General features: G+C 43.2%; 1 protein-coding gene across 1 annotated transcript in view; it reads left to right on the plus strand.

Moving 5' to 3' along the window:
• Positions 1 to 16,309, plus strand: part of MARCHF9 (membrane associated ring-CH-type finger 9) — a 266,343-nt gene that overhangs the window by 97,443 nt on the left and 152,591 nt on the right. The window lies entirely within an intron of this gene.

The following is a 16,309-nucleotide window of genomic DNA, read 5'->3' on the forward strand; positions in this document are numbered from 1 at the left end:
AGGAGAGGGTCCATGGTTATTGGCCCCCCCGTGGCTACAAACATCTGCCCCCAGCCACCCCAGAAAAGGCACATCTGGAAGATGCGCCTATTCTGGCACTTGGCCACTCTCTTCCCACTCCCTGTAGCGGTGGGATATGGGGTAATGAAGGGTTAATGCCACCTTGCTATTGGAAGGTGACATTAAGCCAGATTAATGATGGAGAGGCGTCAATTATGACACCTATCCATTATTAATCCAATTGTAGGAAAGGGTTAAAAAACACACACACACATGATTGAAAAGTATTTTAATGAAATAAACACAGCGGTTGTTGTAATAATTTATTGTTCTCTCAAATCCATTTGCAGTCCCTCGCTTGGCAACATAATAAACGCACAAGATACATACCTTCTGATGTACTGTCAGGTCCAACGATGTAATCCATCTGAAGGGGTTAACTAATATTACAGGCACGAGCCCTGCAATAATGCAGCTGTGCTCCGTGCTTGTAATTCCCCTGCGAATGAATGAAATGTATGTCATTGACCTACATTTCATTCATTCGCGGTGAGGCGCCCTCTGGTGGATGTTCTCATGAACTGCAGCCTGGGAACTTTTTCCCACGCTCCAGGTCATATGAGGACATCCACCAGGGGGCGCATCACCGCGAATGAATGAAATGTAGGTCAATGACCTACATTTCATTCATTCGCCAGGGATTACAGGCACGGAGCACAGCTGCATTAGCAGGGCTCCTGCCTGTAATATTAGTTAACCCCTTCAGATGGATTACATCGTTGGACCTGACAGTACATCAGAAGGTATGTATCTTGTGCGTTTATTATGTTGCCAAGCGAGGGACTGCAAATGGATTTGAGAGAACAATAAATTATTACAACAACCGCTGTGTTTATTTCATTAAAATACTTTTCAATCATGTGTGTGTGTGTTTTTTAACCCTTTCCAACAATTGGATTAATAATGGATAGGTGTCATAATTGACGCCTCTCCATCATTAATCTGGCTTAATGTCACCTTCCAATAGCAAGGTGGCATTAACCCTTCATTACCCCATATCCCACCGCTACAGGGAGTGGGAAGAGAGTGGCCAAGTGCCAGAATAGGCGCATCTTCCAGATGTGCCTTTTCTGGGGTGGCTGGGGGCAGATGTTTGTAGCCACGGGGGGGCCAATAACCATGGACCCTCTCCTGGCTATTAATATCTGCCCTCAGTCACTGGCTTTACCGCTCTGGCGGAGAAAATTGCGCGGGAGCCCACGCCAATTTTTTCCGCAATTTAACCCTTTATTTCAGCAGCTACAGCGCTGAAATTTTGCACATACACACTACTAACATTAGTAGTGTGGAATATGCAACAAAAAAGGGGATATGAGATGGTTTACTGTATGTAAACCACGTCTCATATCCTGTCGGGTTTGTGCAGGAGAAATGAAAAGCCGGCAATTGAATTACCGACTTTTCACTAACAGCGCTGCGTATTTCTCGCAAGTCACACTGCTGGTCCGTGTGGAATCCGTATTTTTCTCGCCCCCATAGACTTTCATTGGCGTATTATTTGCGCAATACGCTGACAAACGCAGCATGCTGCGATTTTGTACGGCCGTAGAACGCCGTATAATACTGAACCGTAATATACGGCTAATAGGAGCAGCCCCATTGAGAAGCATTGTGCCGTATGTAATGCGAGTTTTACGTACGTAGTTTTTGCGCTCTTACGTACGTAAAACACGCATGTGTGACCCCAGCCTTAGACACTGTGAAAGGGGAGCCGCACTTTCTAGAATGGGGTTGGGCTGCAATAAGCATAGTGCGTAGATGTGCCACTATAAAGAGAGATCTCTGTTCTCAGAATGCCAACCATCCAGAAATAGGGCACTTTTTTGCATTGTCCATAATTTATTTTTATTTTTTTTACGGCATCTGGGATTTTTTTTTTTACGCTGAAAAAAACGTATACAGATTAATTTTATCTTGATTGTCATTAGTTTACAGTGAATGCAGCTGATGTCTATATATCTGAATTGTGGGCTGTAGGCTTGGATCACTGATAATCATAAGGATTTATTATGGTTTTCCAATATGTCTGTAAAAAATATTGATTTTTGGTAAGCTGTCCAGAAAAAATAAAAAGTCAAGTTGGCAACCCTGTTTTTTTTTCCTGCCCCTGATCAATGTGTTTTCCGAAAATTATCCTAGTATTATCCTAATGATGATTTTATCCCAGTATCTGATATTCTGAGCTGTGTACACCTGAGCATATTCGTTCTTTATCTGGAGTTATTGCTGCCATTTAGAGCTATTTACATCCCTTATTGGGTGTATTCAATATAGAAACTTCAGGCTGGTTTTGTGATGTCGTAAAGATGGGGAAAACCTCATAGGCTATGTGCACACGTAAGAAAAGAGGTGCAGAATTTTCTGCACAAAATCCGCAGCTCCTGGCAGAATCCGCAGCTGCGGATTTACCGTGGATTTTGTACGGTTTTTATGCGGAATTGCTGCGGATTTTGGCACTGCGGATTTATAACATGGAGGGGTGCAGAAACGCTGCAGATCCACACAAAAGAAGTGACATGCACTACTGTGAAATCCGCAGCAATTCCGCATGGATTTTTCTGCACCATCTGCACAGCTATTTTTTTTTTTACATTGATTTACATTGTACATTGTAAAAGTGCGGATCTGCAGCGTCCCATTGTGTGCACACAGCCATACAGTGATAAAATGAAACAGATATTCCCTAGGAAACCAGAGAGGATCCTATCTTTACCAAGCATAGGTGGTTTTCTTCATATTAATGGAACAAGAACCAACAAAGTCCTGGATCATTTATCAGAGAATCAAACATACAAGAATGAAACCTTCACAGACGAGTTTCATGATGGATGAGGAACATTTCCATCCTCTGCTGAGACTTTTAAGTGGATGACAGAGAAGATAGACGTCTACCCAGGACATGTAGCCTACAATAGGAAACCCGAAAGAGAATAGCGCGGCCCTTTGTCCCTGGATTCTACACTGATGCGCAGTGTTAACCACAGTGTCATTGATACATTGCTACGTTCTTAAGCCATTCTCTTTGTAGAAATGATATTGTGCTTTTGACACTTTTTTATATAGGGATATACAGTATAATGGCCCATTGTGTGCTTGCTTGAAAGATTTGAGGATTTGAAGAAAGATCTGCTGCTAGAGGTACAGATTTACAGTTTCCAGCTGGGAGTTAAGGGGTAAAGTTTCTCCTTGTGGAGAGTGACAAACCAGGCCTGGCATGTCAGAGTGAGGAGACTTATGTGCCATGCATATGCATATAAAAATGCAAATTGTCTCTTCAGAGAGGAAGAGGACTTGCCACCTGTTGGCAGTAGCAATCCTAAAAGTCACTATCGACCCTTTTACGAGCCTTGCCATATGATTTCGAAAAAAAAAAACAAGACAGAATCTCAATTTGCAGACAGTGTTTCGGGGTGTTGCCCTTCATCAGTGCAAAGTATGAGATCTGATTTGTCTACGCGGGAGTAAAATTGTTAGATAAATGGGTTAGTTATCCAAATGTAACTTTTAAATCTAAACTCAGATGTCCATATTTTACCGGCTGCAATGATTAGGCCAACTACGGGTCTCCTGTCTGGAAAATACAAACTAATATAAGCCTTTGAGGTTGTTAGTTCTGGTTAGGAAATTTTAGTTAACAAAAATGAGATGTATACTTTTTTGGGGGGTACAATATACTGAAATACTATAGTATTGCAGTGTACTGTAAATGTAGGTCCTAAACTAGGCAAGACTTTAATATTGTAGCAACATCTTAGGCCTCATTCACACGTCATTTTTTTCACGTACAAGAAACACGGACCCAGTTTCATCAGTGATTTTCATCAGTTTCATCAGAGTTTGATCCGATTTTTAACAGTTTTCTCGTATGTGAAAAAAAAAACCGGTTCATGAAAATTGGACCACACTCCGATGGTATCCAAGTGCTTTGTGATTTTTATCATGGACCCACAGACTTGCGTTGCCATTTTTGATCAAAAACACGGGATTAAGATTAGACTTGTCTCTGCAATTTTGCGCCAAACATTTCTGCGGAAAAAATCACGGACATGTGAACTGCCTCATTCACTACTACAGGTAGGAAAATTATTCGTAAAAAAAAACAGAACGTGTACAGAAAAACTGAAGTGTGAATGAGGCCTTACTCATATCCTCACAATACACAATTTTTGGGGCGCAAAACACTGCAATATTATAGTATTGAGGTGTACTGTAAATTTAGGGCCTAAACCAGATAACCTTTTAATAACGTAGCAACATCATACTCCTGTGCTCTAATCTGATACTGAAGCTTTAGGAAATGAATGAGCTATGGACCCTTGTAACTGAAAGAACCTAACACATGTAGAATCTCAATGATACAGCAGTAAGCCAACACAAAAGGGTAATTGTCACCATAAGACGTGGAGATCCTGTGGCCAGAATGTGCTAAAATAAAAAGATTGGGGGGAAATTATTAATTTTTGGGTGGATTTTCGCTTCCTATTGGCTTTTACTTTAGCAGATTGCCATAGAAAAAGAACAACTCTGTACAGTTACGGCCGGTAATAAGGTGGATTCTGCTTCTAAAGAGCTAAACTTTCAAAAGAACAACAAATAAAATGTCTGTACCCGGTGTCCAGCCGCTTCCGCTTATTTAATAAATCTCCTTTGGGCTACAATGCAATTAAAATAGAGGAAGCAGACCTTCCTGGCACAAGGCTAATAAATCAGTCTAGGACCAGACTTCAGACACAGATCTGTCTTAAAGACTCCGCCGGTGTGTTGTGATCCAGAGCTGCCATTCCAGCCATCCTTTGTACGCTGGGTACATTTCATTGGGCTTTTATAGGATTGTATTTATATTCCTCCTGTATGTGAAGGTGAATCTACTACTGGCAATGACCTTGTTAGTATAATTTACCACGACTACTGAGTTCTGTGCATTGATGTAAATCGTTGCTTTGTTCTTGTATGTGAATCTTAGGGAGATCCAGGATACATGACTGTAGACAGAGACATGACTTTTGTAGCAAGGTTGATACTTCAGGGGGTTGTCTACTACTCTCACAACCCCTTTTCAATCCCTGTGTTTGCAGCTCTCACTTCATCCGGATTAACAGTATGTGATTTGTCCGAAGACGAGGAGAGTGAAGCCAGCTCTGATTGGCTGCAGGGATTGCGTGACATAATAATGTCACGCTATCACTGGGAGAGCCAGTGCCGACAACGCTGGAACAGCAACGAGACCGAAGGCGAGAATAGGCGCTTTTATTTTACTGGGGGCAAAAATAGGGATTGAGGAAGGTTTGTCCAGAGTAGTGGAAAAACCCTTTAACGGAGGCTGTCAGATGCTGTGACCCTGAAAGTTCTAGGTAGGAGAGGTGTAGAGCTGCTTAGCTTGCCTCAGCAAGTTTTTGTTTTGCTTAATTTTTTTCTCTTTTGCTTTCAAGAATGATAACATTTTATTTTGCCATCACAATGAGGGCTTGCTTTTATTTGCAGGACAAGTTGTCGCTTTGATACCATTCACTTCACCGTTCAAAGTACTGAAAAATGGGAACAATAATCAAGTGAAGTGAAATGGGGAAAAAAAATTCTGACTTTTTTTGTTTTATTTTTACTGTGTTCTATGTGCGGCAGTAAAATTTAGTTGGAAATATGATTTTGTCAGGTCACTACAATAACAGCAGAAGCAAACTTGCATATTTTTTTTTTTATTTAGTAGGTCCGGGCGACCATGACAATGCGTCAGTACCCCACAATCGTGGACCTATGGGAGCCTGTCTGTGCCATTTCAGTGCTGCTGTTAGTCATTGGCAGCGGCATTTTACGTTAAAAGTACCGTATTTAAAAAGAATATGATCATTTTCTTTAATTTTTCATCACTATATAAAAAATGAATAAATTAATGAATACAACTTTACAATTTTCACACTGCTCATTAGACCTAATTGAAGGCTCCCAATTCCCATTGTGTGCATGGACATTGGCAGTAATAAACTGATTCAGGCCCTATCATTTGTACTGAAGCTTATGAGCTTCTAATCAGGTCATTGTGAAGGGAGGAGGAGAAGGTGAGCTGTGTCTATCACCTCTTGTCCACTACTTAGATAACCCCTTTTTAAATTCTGTATTTTCCCGTTTAAAATAAAAATAACAGGTAATTGCCTTCCAGAATGGCGCTGTTACAAAGATACCAACATGAGCGCTGTAGCAAATCAGCGGCCACTAATATTTTGGAGCACTCACACCTCCCCCGGATATCCTGTTTTATCAGATTTGCGTAGAGGTGTTACCTGTCATTGTAATCCTGCCTCTGATGATAATGAGGCTGCTGAAAACTCTTCTTGCGAGGACAGGAAGTGTCCCAGTGGCCAGTGTGCAAATTGCAAGATCACTATTTTCTTTATACAAATTGTGATATGAAAGAAAACATTACCAGATTTAGAAATACATGTAACACAAACCTGATTTATACAATTGGTCATTTTCTGGTGACGCATTCTCTTTAGGTGCCCGCTGTACGATCAAAGCAGGAGTCTGCAACAACAGAAAGCACTTAGGGACCGCCTTAGGAGCATGTGCAGGAGCCGTATTCTCAAAAATAAAACTTCATTTTCTCATTATTACTGCTGCCAAAACAGTAAGGTATACCTAAACATCTGTCTACACCTATCTATTTCTATAGGGATCAAACCTTCTGACAGGCTCCCTCTAAAAGCTACACATACGTTCTGTATATGCTCTATCGTAGCGGTGGGGAATCTTTTACCTGCCAAGGGCCATTTGGATATTTATACCATCCTTCATGGGATATACAAATCACGCACTGACCACCCACGAAGTACATGCTCACGCTGGCACTGGTGTCAGGACGTAATCTTTCATTGCACCCTCCTTAGCATTCAGTAGTGAACAATGCCCACGGAGCAAGAAGAAATTAATGGTTCAGCGGCCGTAAAAACTACAGGTGCCAGCCCAAGCGCTGTGGTCCCAAGGAATCTGCCTGGGGTCCGGATAAAATGTAGTCGAGGGCTGTAAACTGTTCGCAGGGCTCCCAACCTCTGGTCTATGGATACCAATGTAAGAGGCAAGACCAGAGCCGTAGTCATGGCCGAGCACTCCAGTGTATCAGTGCCCTGGCGTCTCGTTACATGAAAACACTGTCCATTACTTTGCGTACCTGTGACTCCACTTTCTGCGCCGTCAGGGTCACCTCTGTTTCGCTGTGGGTTCCATCAGTCAGTGTAATAAACATTGAGACACACTCCTTTTCATCTTTCAAATAAACAACTTTACTGTTAGCGTTACGCAGCACATCCAGATTCTTCACAGCATTTACAACAGGATTCGCATTACTATTAAATAGATGTGGACATGAAAATGTACACATCGGTACTTGCGCTGGTATAGCTGCCTATCGATACTACTTCCCCACAGAATGTAAAACAAAGGAAAAAGGGAATGATATAAGCCCAAGGCTGAATTAATAAACTTAAAATCAGTGAACCAGCATGCACGCCTGGTTAAAAAGAATGATCGGTTCTTACCCTTAATGTGAAGCCATAAGGGAAGTAAAAGTCATCCTGAATGAAAGTCTGCTGTTGAGGAAAGTTCTCCAGATTCCGCTTGATTGCTCGGGCCGGTAACAATTCGTGCAACCCCCGTATGCAGCACAGCAATCTCGTGGAGACAACTCGAATCCCCCTCCGGTGCGAGCAGTGTAAACGGCGCCTGCGCAGGACCTGTGAGCCGTGGTGACGTGACCGCGCACGTGACGAGGTATACCTGAGGAAGGAGACAGACGTCTCCGAAACGCGTTGTTCTGTTCTTTTGGTCCATATCGCCATCCGTACTCGCACCCCTCGTCACGTGCGCGGTCACGTCACCACGGCTCACAGGTCCTGCGCAGGCGCCGTTTACACTGCTCGCACCGGAGGGGGATTCGAGTTGTCTCCACGAGATTGCTGTGCTGCATACGGGGGTTGCACGAATTGTTACCGGCCCGAGCAATCAAGCGGAATCTGGAGAACTTTCCTCAACAGCAGACTTTCATTCAGGATGACTTTTACTTCCCTTATGGCTTCACATTAAGGGTAAGAACCGATCATTCTTTTTAACCAGGCGTGCATGCTGGTTCACTGATTTTAAGTTTATTAATTCAGCCTTGGGCTTATATCATTCCCTTTTTCCTTTGTTTTACATTCTGTGGGGAAGTAGTATCGATAGGCAGCTATACCAGCGCAAGTACCGATGTGTACATTTTCATGTCCACATCTATTTAATAGCATTTGTATTATTTACAATCCTCTGTGGTGATTGTTGTACTCGCTGCAGGCAAACTGCCTTGTGACTCATAGCGCCACTCATAACCTTCTTTTTGAGGATTCGCATTACACATTTCCTCTTCTTTCCTTGCACTTTCCTTCCTGTCACACAGCACACACCCGGGTCGGACCGTGCCGCACGGTTCCTCAGCATCCTCCCAATTCAGGTCTGCCACAGTTAGACCTTCCTTAGTCTGTTTTGCCCCAGACAAAAGAATTTCTGTCTCCGAAGCTAGTTGCCACTTGGTGAGCGACCAGCCCTTCTATAATGTGCTTTGTGATGACCCAGCGAACTCCTGTTCTAAGCTCACTGCATCTGGCACTTCCCTCAGCAGCTGTTTCGCCCCGATACTGAGGGCATCTGCCCAAGCTATAAGCTGCCACATCCTGGAGCTACCTGTGCCCCCCGTACTGTCTTGTTTCTCCTTTCACGCTGCTGTTCTGGCCTCTGCTGTTCCGGCCCGAAACTGTGGATGGCTGGGCTTTTCTCTTAATAAAACGTTACATGGTAGCTGCTATTGTCCTGGGCACTTAAGCCTGTGTGGACTGTCTGGGCACTCAGGCCCCCTCTGACTCTAATTAGGAAGTCCTCTCTGTCTTAACTGCAGCTGACCCCTCCTATCATGAAAATTCACATTATTGTGCCCCCTCTAGTGTCTAAGCTTCAATACTACACTTTCCCTATTTAACAAGTACTTGCAATATAAAATTATATACATTAGGCACATAGCAGCACAAATAAGCAATGAACATTGAGCAAGAATGGTAATACACATAGTAGTGTAGCAGTACCAATAAAATACACATCTTTAGAAGAATGGTAATACACATAGTAGTGTAGCAGTACCAATATAACATTATACCTAGACATATAATACAGATGAGAGAGAAAGGAAGGGCACAACAGAAACATTATTTACTCCCCTACACCACCACAGTACATTATACTAGAGCATCTCAAATGTTACTACTGTGGTCTCATCAGACATAGCAAGATGATGCCTAGGTGTCGTATAATGGCTATGATCCCTGTGTCTCGCCACCTATTATAATCAAAGGCCATGCCAAATTTTTAAATATCCTAATTTTTCTTTTCTTGAACCTTGTTTCTTAATAAAAAATAAGTCAGTAAACCAAAGATTGCTGTAACTTTGTAAAGGACTGCATTGAAATGGTTGAGTACTAGGCTCCCATACACAATAGATAGCTGTCGGCCGATGGTATGGTCACTCGTTCAGCCGGCAGGTATCTCGCCAGCTCTCGTTCTGCCGAGTGCTCCTGTGTCCTCTGTAAGAGCTGCTGTCAGACTCTGGCGGTGGCTTATCTTTTGGAGAATAAAAGGATCTACAGTCTAAAATTGGACATGCCGGATCCTTTCCATCGGTCGGTGGCCCCCATACACATTGCACTGCCTATCAAACCCATCAGTATCATCCGGTCCGGCCAACATTAGTGTAGTGTGAATGGGGGCCTGAACCCCTGTTACCAATCCCATCCTGATTTTACATGTGAGACCCTAAGCAGTAAATGTACCGTAATCTCCATTATCTTACAGTCTTGTAATGTACCACCCTAGGCTACATACACACTGGCATTTCAGGATATGCTCTCTGCTGAGATGTATTCTAGTTCCTACGAGCAGAGGGGAAGTGGAGCTTAGAACGCCATTGGGGTTTCTTCGTTTTGTGCATGCCACAATCAATCTGCAGCAATGAGTCACTCCACGCCTGTATGTGAGGAAATTATTGCCACAGAGGTCAGTGATCCATGTGATTTGCTTTTTAGTTGCTGGACTAATAACCTATTAGCCTCGGTTTTCAGTATAGAATATCCGAGATCAGCAAGACAGTGCTACATGTATCACGGTATAATAGACGCGAGGGATAAGAAGACTGTGCTACATATAAGAAAACCAAGGGCTTTTTTCTACACAACCTTATAATGTCTGTGCTTCCTTCCATAATGTTGGACTAAAGAAGAAAGTCTGGCTATGATCTATTCAAGCAGCTGTCCGATTTACAAAAGCCTTTTTATTATCCTACTAGGAAATTTTCAGTAAATGAAGTCGCCCTTTCGGTACCTAAGAGTGACTACAAAATTTGTCTCTTGCTCCGAAGGGCCAAACATGACTTTCCATTGCATATTTGATTTCAGTGGACACTGTGTAATACCTCATTTCTCCAGTGGTGTCACTGTAGGGAAAATGAACACTAGGTAGCTCGCAGAAAAAAATCAGACATGTGCGCCAAGTGCCCACTTCATTGTCTATTGGGCTGCTGGTGGTAGCCGAGAACAAAGCTGGACTATCTTCAGGGAATGGTGGCACATATGAGTCTGATGCTTGGACCGTCGGGTCCCAACAATGGAAACCCCAGTCAACAGGAAGTTAGCACCTATCATTAAATAAGGGTTGACTTATCAAAATGGGATCACTCCTTTAAGGGTCGGGCTCCTTTCTGCCCATTTTTAGGCTATGTTCCCACGATGAGCTTTTGGTGAGTTTTTGATGTTTTTTATATAATTTAGGTTACTTGTGTTTTTTATACATTTTTGATGTTATGTTTTTTTTTGTCTCTTGTTGGTATGTTTGTTTTTGATACTTCCTGGTATTTGGCTTTGACAGTGATGTGCGGATTTAATTCATTTTTTAGTGAGTTTCCGCAGTGGAAACGCACGAAAAACACGTGGATTTTATGCATCTGGTGCACGTCTATGGGGAAAAATCCGCACAGACAGCTCAGCGTACCTGCAACAAAAATTGACATGTTACGGATTTGAAAGTTGCGCCGCCGGCCAGTTTATACTGAGTAATGAAGCAAAGTGGGCAGGAGATTTCTATAAATCCATCCACTTTGCTGGAACTGTAAGACATCTTGGAATTAGGAAAAATAGGCAGCATCAAAAACTCCTGGTGTGCACACAGCCTTATTCTGCAGCAGTTTTGGGTGCCTCCACTGTATGTGGGTAACAATGGTGAACCAGACCCTTCTCAGTGTAAGCCTAGGTAGAGCGGCCGATAAAAGCTCGCTCATAGCTTACAGTATTTCTCGGCAAAAATTTCCACTAATCATCTGCTCATAACAACAACGAGCGCAATAATCAACAGCTTGAGTAAACCTTGATCTTGCTGTTTGCTTTGTGCATGTATTGGTCCTGCATCATACACCACTAATTAATGCGGCGTGGTAAATATGACAGGGTGATCCTCTGCGTTCTCTGCGGGTGTAATACACATGTGTTTATTTTATTCATGGAGACCTTTAGAATTAATAAAAATAACCACATTTGTGTGCGGCATGACATTAGGAGGCCGGATACTTGTAGCGTGATGTGCTAGTCATGTCCTACAATATGCCGGTGAAGACAAATGGGGCGAGTTACTAGTGCAGCAGAATTCTGCCCAAATCGCACCGATTGTAACGGTCGGTGTCTGGAAAAGAAGACGCGCAGGTAAGAGGAATCATAAAGAGGAGTCTGTATTAATAGCGTTCACCATTATTGTAGGAAAAATAGGTATCAACCAGCTAAGGGATGGCATAAGGAAACGTGTCTAAGATGTCTAGCAAGATGTGCCAAATTTATCATACAGCGTGCGCCTCTGTGATTCATTTGGCACCGTTTCTGCCACGTCTCGTTTCATCCTGTCTAAATTTAGGACAGTAATAAATCTCCCCCATTGTGTTTTATACAACATTAAACATATTGAACTCACACAATTAAACTCCACAATTAAAGCCACTTGTCCCCATTATTTATTTTGGTCAGGCGCTCAACACAAGTCTCGATTATTGATCCACAAGAGTATGGAATGGTCCCTAAATAAAATGTGTGCCACTTTTATTAGAGGTACCTGTCCAACAAAGAACTATAAGGAAAACATATCTATTTTAATTTATTATTATGTATTTGTTCTCTGATGCTTAATAAATGTGGCTAACTACACGACTACATTAATAGATTGAAGTAGTTCGCAGAAATTATGGTGGCCAACGTCCATCCTACCAAGGCCGCCGGTGAAGCCTTTTAGGCACTGTGTGCTGATGAAGCCGGGCCATATACACCCAGCTTCACTGCGCATGCGCCAGGATATTCATTGTGCATGCGCAGGATTTGGGGCAGGTCTATCAAGATGTTTTTAACTCAAGGACATCAATCAACTGCTGGGCAGAACTAGGACTCGGCCATCTTGACTCCTTTAGCAGTGGTCTTTGCCTCTTTGACAGAAAAGAGATCACTGGAATATGGCATGTTCAGGCATTGACCCCTTTGTGACTACCAATACGTCTTTTTACTGACCTCACACCCGACTGGTGAAAATGCATCAGCTGTCGACTGTACACTATAGCTGACACCTTGCGGTATCAAGCTTGATTAGTGCTGGCACCAACCATTGATTTTTAACCCCTTAGATGCTGCTGTCAATAGTGGCTACAGTATATAAATGGTTAACAGCGTGTGGGGGCTCCCTCCTTAACCCCGTCAGCACCCTGAGAACATGATTGTGTGGTCCTGATATTTGCCATCGCAATTCCTGGCCAAAAAACGGCCTTAAACTCTGCCAGCTAAAGTAACCTGTTAACCTGTTCAGAAGTCCGCAACATTTAGGTGGTGAAAATAACAGTTTTCCTTCCAGGCATGCTACTTTGTATTAATTCTTTAAAAGCAACTGAATGGTTAATAAACTACCTGAATGCAATTTTGAATACCTTGAGGGGTGCGGTTCACAAAATGGCATCAGTTTTGGGGATTTTATGACATTAAGGTTCGCCAAAGTCACTTCAAAACGGAATAGGTCCTTAAAAAAGTATGTTTTGTAAATTTTCTTGAAAAAATTAAAAATTGCCGCTACAGTTTTAAACCTTCTAGCATCCTAGCAAAACAAAAGGATATTTAAAAAATGGTGTTAATGTAAAGCAGACATGAAGGAAATGTTGTTTAATGACTGTTTTATGTTTGTCTGGATCAAAGGTGTAAATCATTCAACGTTTTAGAAGTGCAAATTTGGGGAATTTTTTTTGTCAAATTTCTGATATTTTTATAAATAAAATCAGAAAATATCAACATAAATTTACTATTAACATAAAGTACAATGTGTCACGAAAAAACATTCTCAAAATACATGAGATCTGTTGAAGGGTTTCAGAGTTATTACCACGTAAAGGGACACTAGTAAGAATTGAAAAATTTGGCTCTGTCACTAAGGGGTTTTAAAGGTTTTTTTTTATTATAATGAGGCATGTATTTGGGCTACAAACAACACGTCTGGAGAATACAGGAGCAGAACATTGAGTTAGGCCAGTCTCACACGTCCAGATAATTCTGGTATCGGAAAAATCGGTGTCCGTGTGCTCACGTGGCACATCAGTGTGGCACACGTGCGGCAGCCGTGTGCCGCCCGTGTGCCGACTGAGGACCACACGGACTGTGCAGGAGACAGCGCTAGAGTTAAGCGCTGTCCCCCCTGCGTGTGGTGCTGAAGCCGGCATTCATTCCTTCTCCCCAGCAGCGTTTGCTGGAGAAAAGACATGAAAAACCATGTTTTTTTTTATTTTTTGTGTGTTTAAAATAAAGTTCCTGGTCACCCATAGGGGTGGAGCCGCATATTCATCACTGTAATGAGCGGTACCACGTGATCGCTCACACAGGACAAGCTGCGGCACTGAGAGGAAGCATCGCGGGAGCTGGGTGAGTATTTTAATGCAAGCGGGCGGGCGCACGGGGTGGGAGGCGGGAGGTGACCAGGAACTTTATTTTAAACACAAAAAAAATAAAAAAACCTTGATTTTTCATTCCTTCTCTCCAGCAATCGCTGCTGGGGAGAAGGAATGAATGCCGGCTTCAGCACCACATGCAGGAGGGACAGCGCTTACTGTAGCGCTGTTTCTCCTGCGGCGGTACGTGCACACGGAGGAGAGTGCACACTGTGCTCCGTGTGCACGTGTGCGGGACGCTTTGCGGACCATGCTGCTGGAGAAAAACGGACATGTCTCCGTGTTTTGCACACGGACACACGGTCCGCGAAAAATCTCTTGACATGTGCAGAGAGACATTGATTTTAATGTGTCTATGTGTGTCAGTGTCTCCGGTAGGTGAGCAAACTGTCACCACACGTACCGGAGCCACTGACGTGTGAAACAGGCCTTACTGGTGGAGGTTGGGAGGCTAAAACCTTTATGACTGGTTTAACTAATCAGCAATTATATAAGGATTTGTGCAAATGCTCATATTACCAGTCCAAGTGCAAGTCTACAAAACACCAGATCAATATCAGTCTATGGGGCCGTGTACATGTCTGATTTCTTCCTGTCCAAGGTTAAAAAAAAATGCTGCATGCTTGTGTTTGACCCAATATTTGGATCACTCTTGGCCATGTAAGTCATTGAGTGCATGGAAAACATCGGACTGCCCTCAGATGACACTTGAGTGCAGTTTCATTTCCACAGACTGAGACAATGGAGAGGATGGAGAAATCTTGTACTCCCATCTTCTCACATGTGCTACAGCTCTCATACGAGGGAATTGGATCACACGATGCTGATACTCGGATCAGCCTTTGGTCACAGTTTGATCAGTGTCATTTACATAATTGACCCGGTTCTCTCAGTTAACAAATGTTTTGACTTAACCCTAAATCATCACTCCAAAGCTATGGCTGTCGGCTTCCCTCCTTTTGTCTAATTTGCTGCACCCTGCATGTTGTCAAGTGTAATCTATGTCTATCAGTAGTCATGCCAATTGCAGGTTACTCCTGTTTTCTGGTCTGTCAGAAAGCATACAATCATAACAGAGGCCATCTTGCATGCTGGAAAGCGATGCAAAGGAGGTTCCTGTAACTATAGTGCTGGCAGAATACAGTTATAAAGATTAAAGAATTAAAAACCATCTCTGCCTGATATTTTTTTTAAAGCCAATCAGATGCGATATTTGAGTGGTTGATACTGCTACATTGACCCAAGCATACATACAGGACTGTGCAAAAGGTTTAGGGTACCGTCTCACAGTGGCACTTTTGTCGCTACGACGGTACGATCCGTGACGTTCCAGCGATATCCATACGATATCGCAGTGTCTGACACGCAGCAGCGATCAGGGACCCTGCTGAGAATCGTACGTCGTAGCAGATCGTTTGGAACTTTATTTCGTCGCTGGATCTCCCGCTGTCATCGCTGGATCGGTGTGTGTGACACCGATCCAGCGATGCGTTCGCTTGTAACCAGGGTAAATATCGGGTTACTAAGCGCAGGGCCGCGCTTAGTAACCCGATGTTTACCCTGGTTACCATCGTAAATGTAAAAAAAAAAAACACGTACATACTCACATTCCGGTGTCCGTCAGGTCCCTAGCCGTCTGCTTCCCGCACTGACTGACTGCCGGCCGGAAAGTAAAAGCAGAGCACAGCGGTGACGTCACCGCTGTGCTCTGCTTTCACTTTACGGCCGGCACTCAGTCAGTGCGGGATGCAGATGGCGAGGGACCTGACGGACACCGGAATGTGAATATGTACGGTTATTTTTTTTACATTTACGATGGTAACCAGGGTAAACATCGGGTTACTAAGCGCGGCCCTGCGCTTAGTAACCCGATGTTTACCCTGGTTACCCGGGAACCTCGGCATCGTTGGTCGCTGGAGAGCTGTCTGTGTGATAGCTCCCCAGCGACCACACAACGACTTACCAACGATCACGGCCAGGTCGTATCGCTGGTCGTGATCGTTGGTAAATCGTTTTGTGTAATGGTACCCTAAGGCAGGTAAGGAAATAATGCTGCAAAGGAAGGATACTTTCAAAAATAGAAGCGTTAAGAGTTTATGTACATCAATTAACAAAAGGTAAAGTGAGTGAACAAAAGAGAAATCTAAAACTAAACAATACTTGGTGTGACCGCCCCTTTGTCCTCAAAACTTTATCAATCCTTCTAGATACACTTACACACAGTGTCTGAAG

Source organism: Ranitomeya variabilis, chromosome 3, assembly GCF_051348905.1.
Source record: "Ranitomeya variabilis isolate aRanVar5 chromosome 3, aRanVar5.hap1, whole genome shotgun sequence".
NCBI lineage: Eukaryota > Metazoa > Chordata > Amphibia > Anura > Dendrobatidae > Ranitomeya > Ranitomeya variabilis.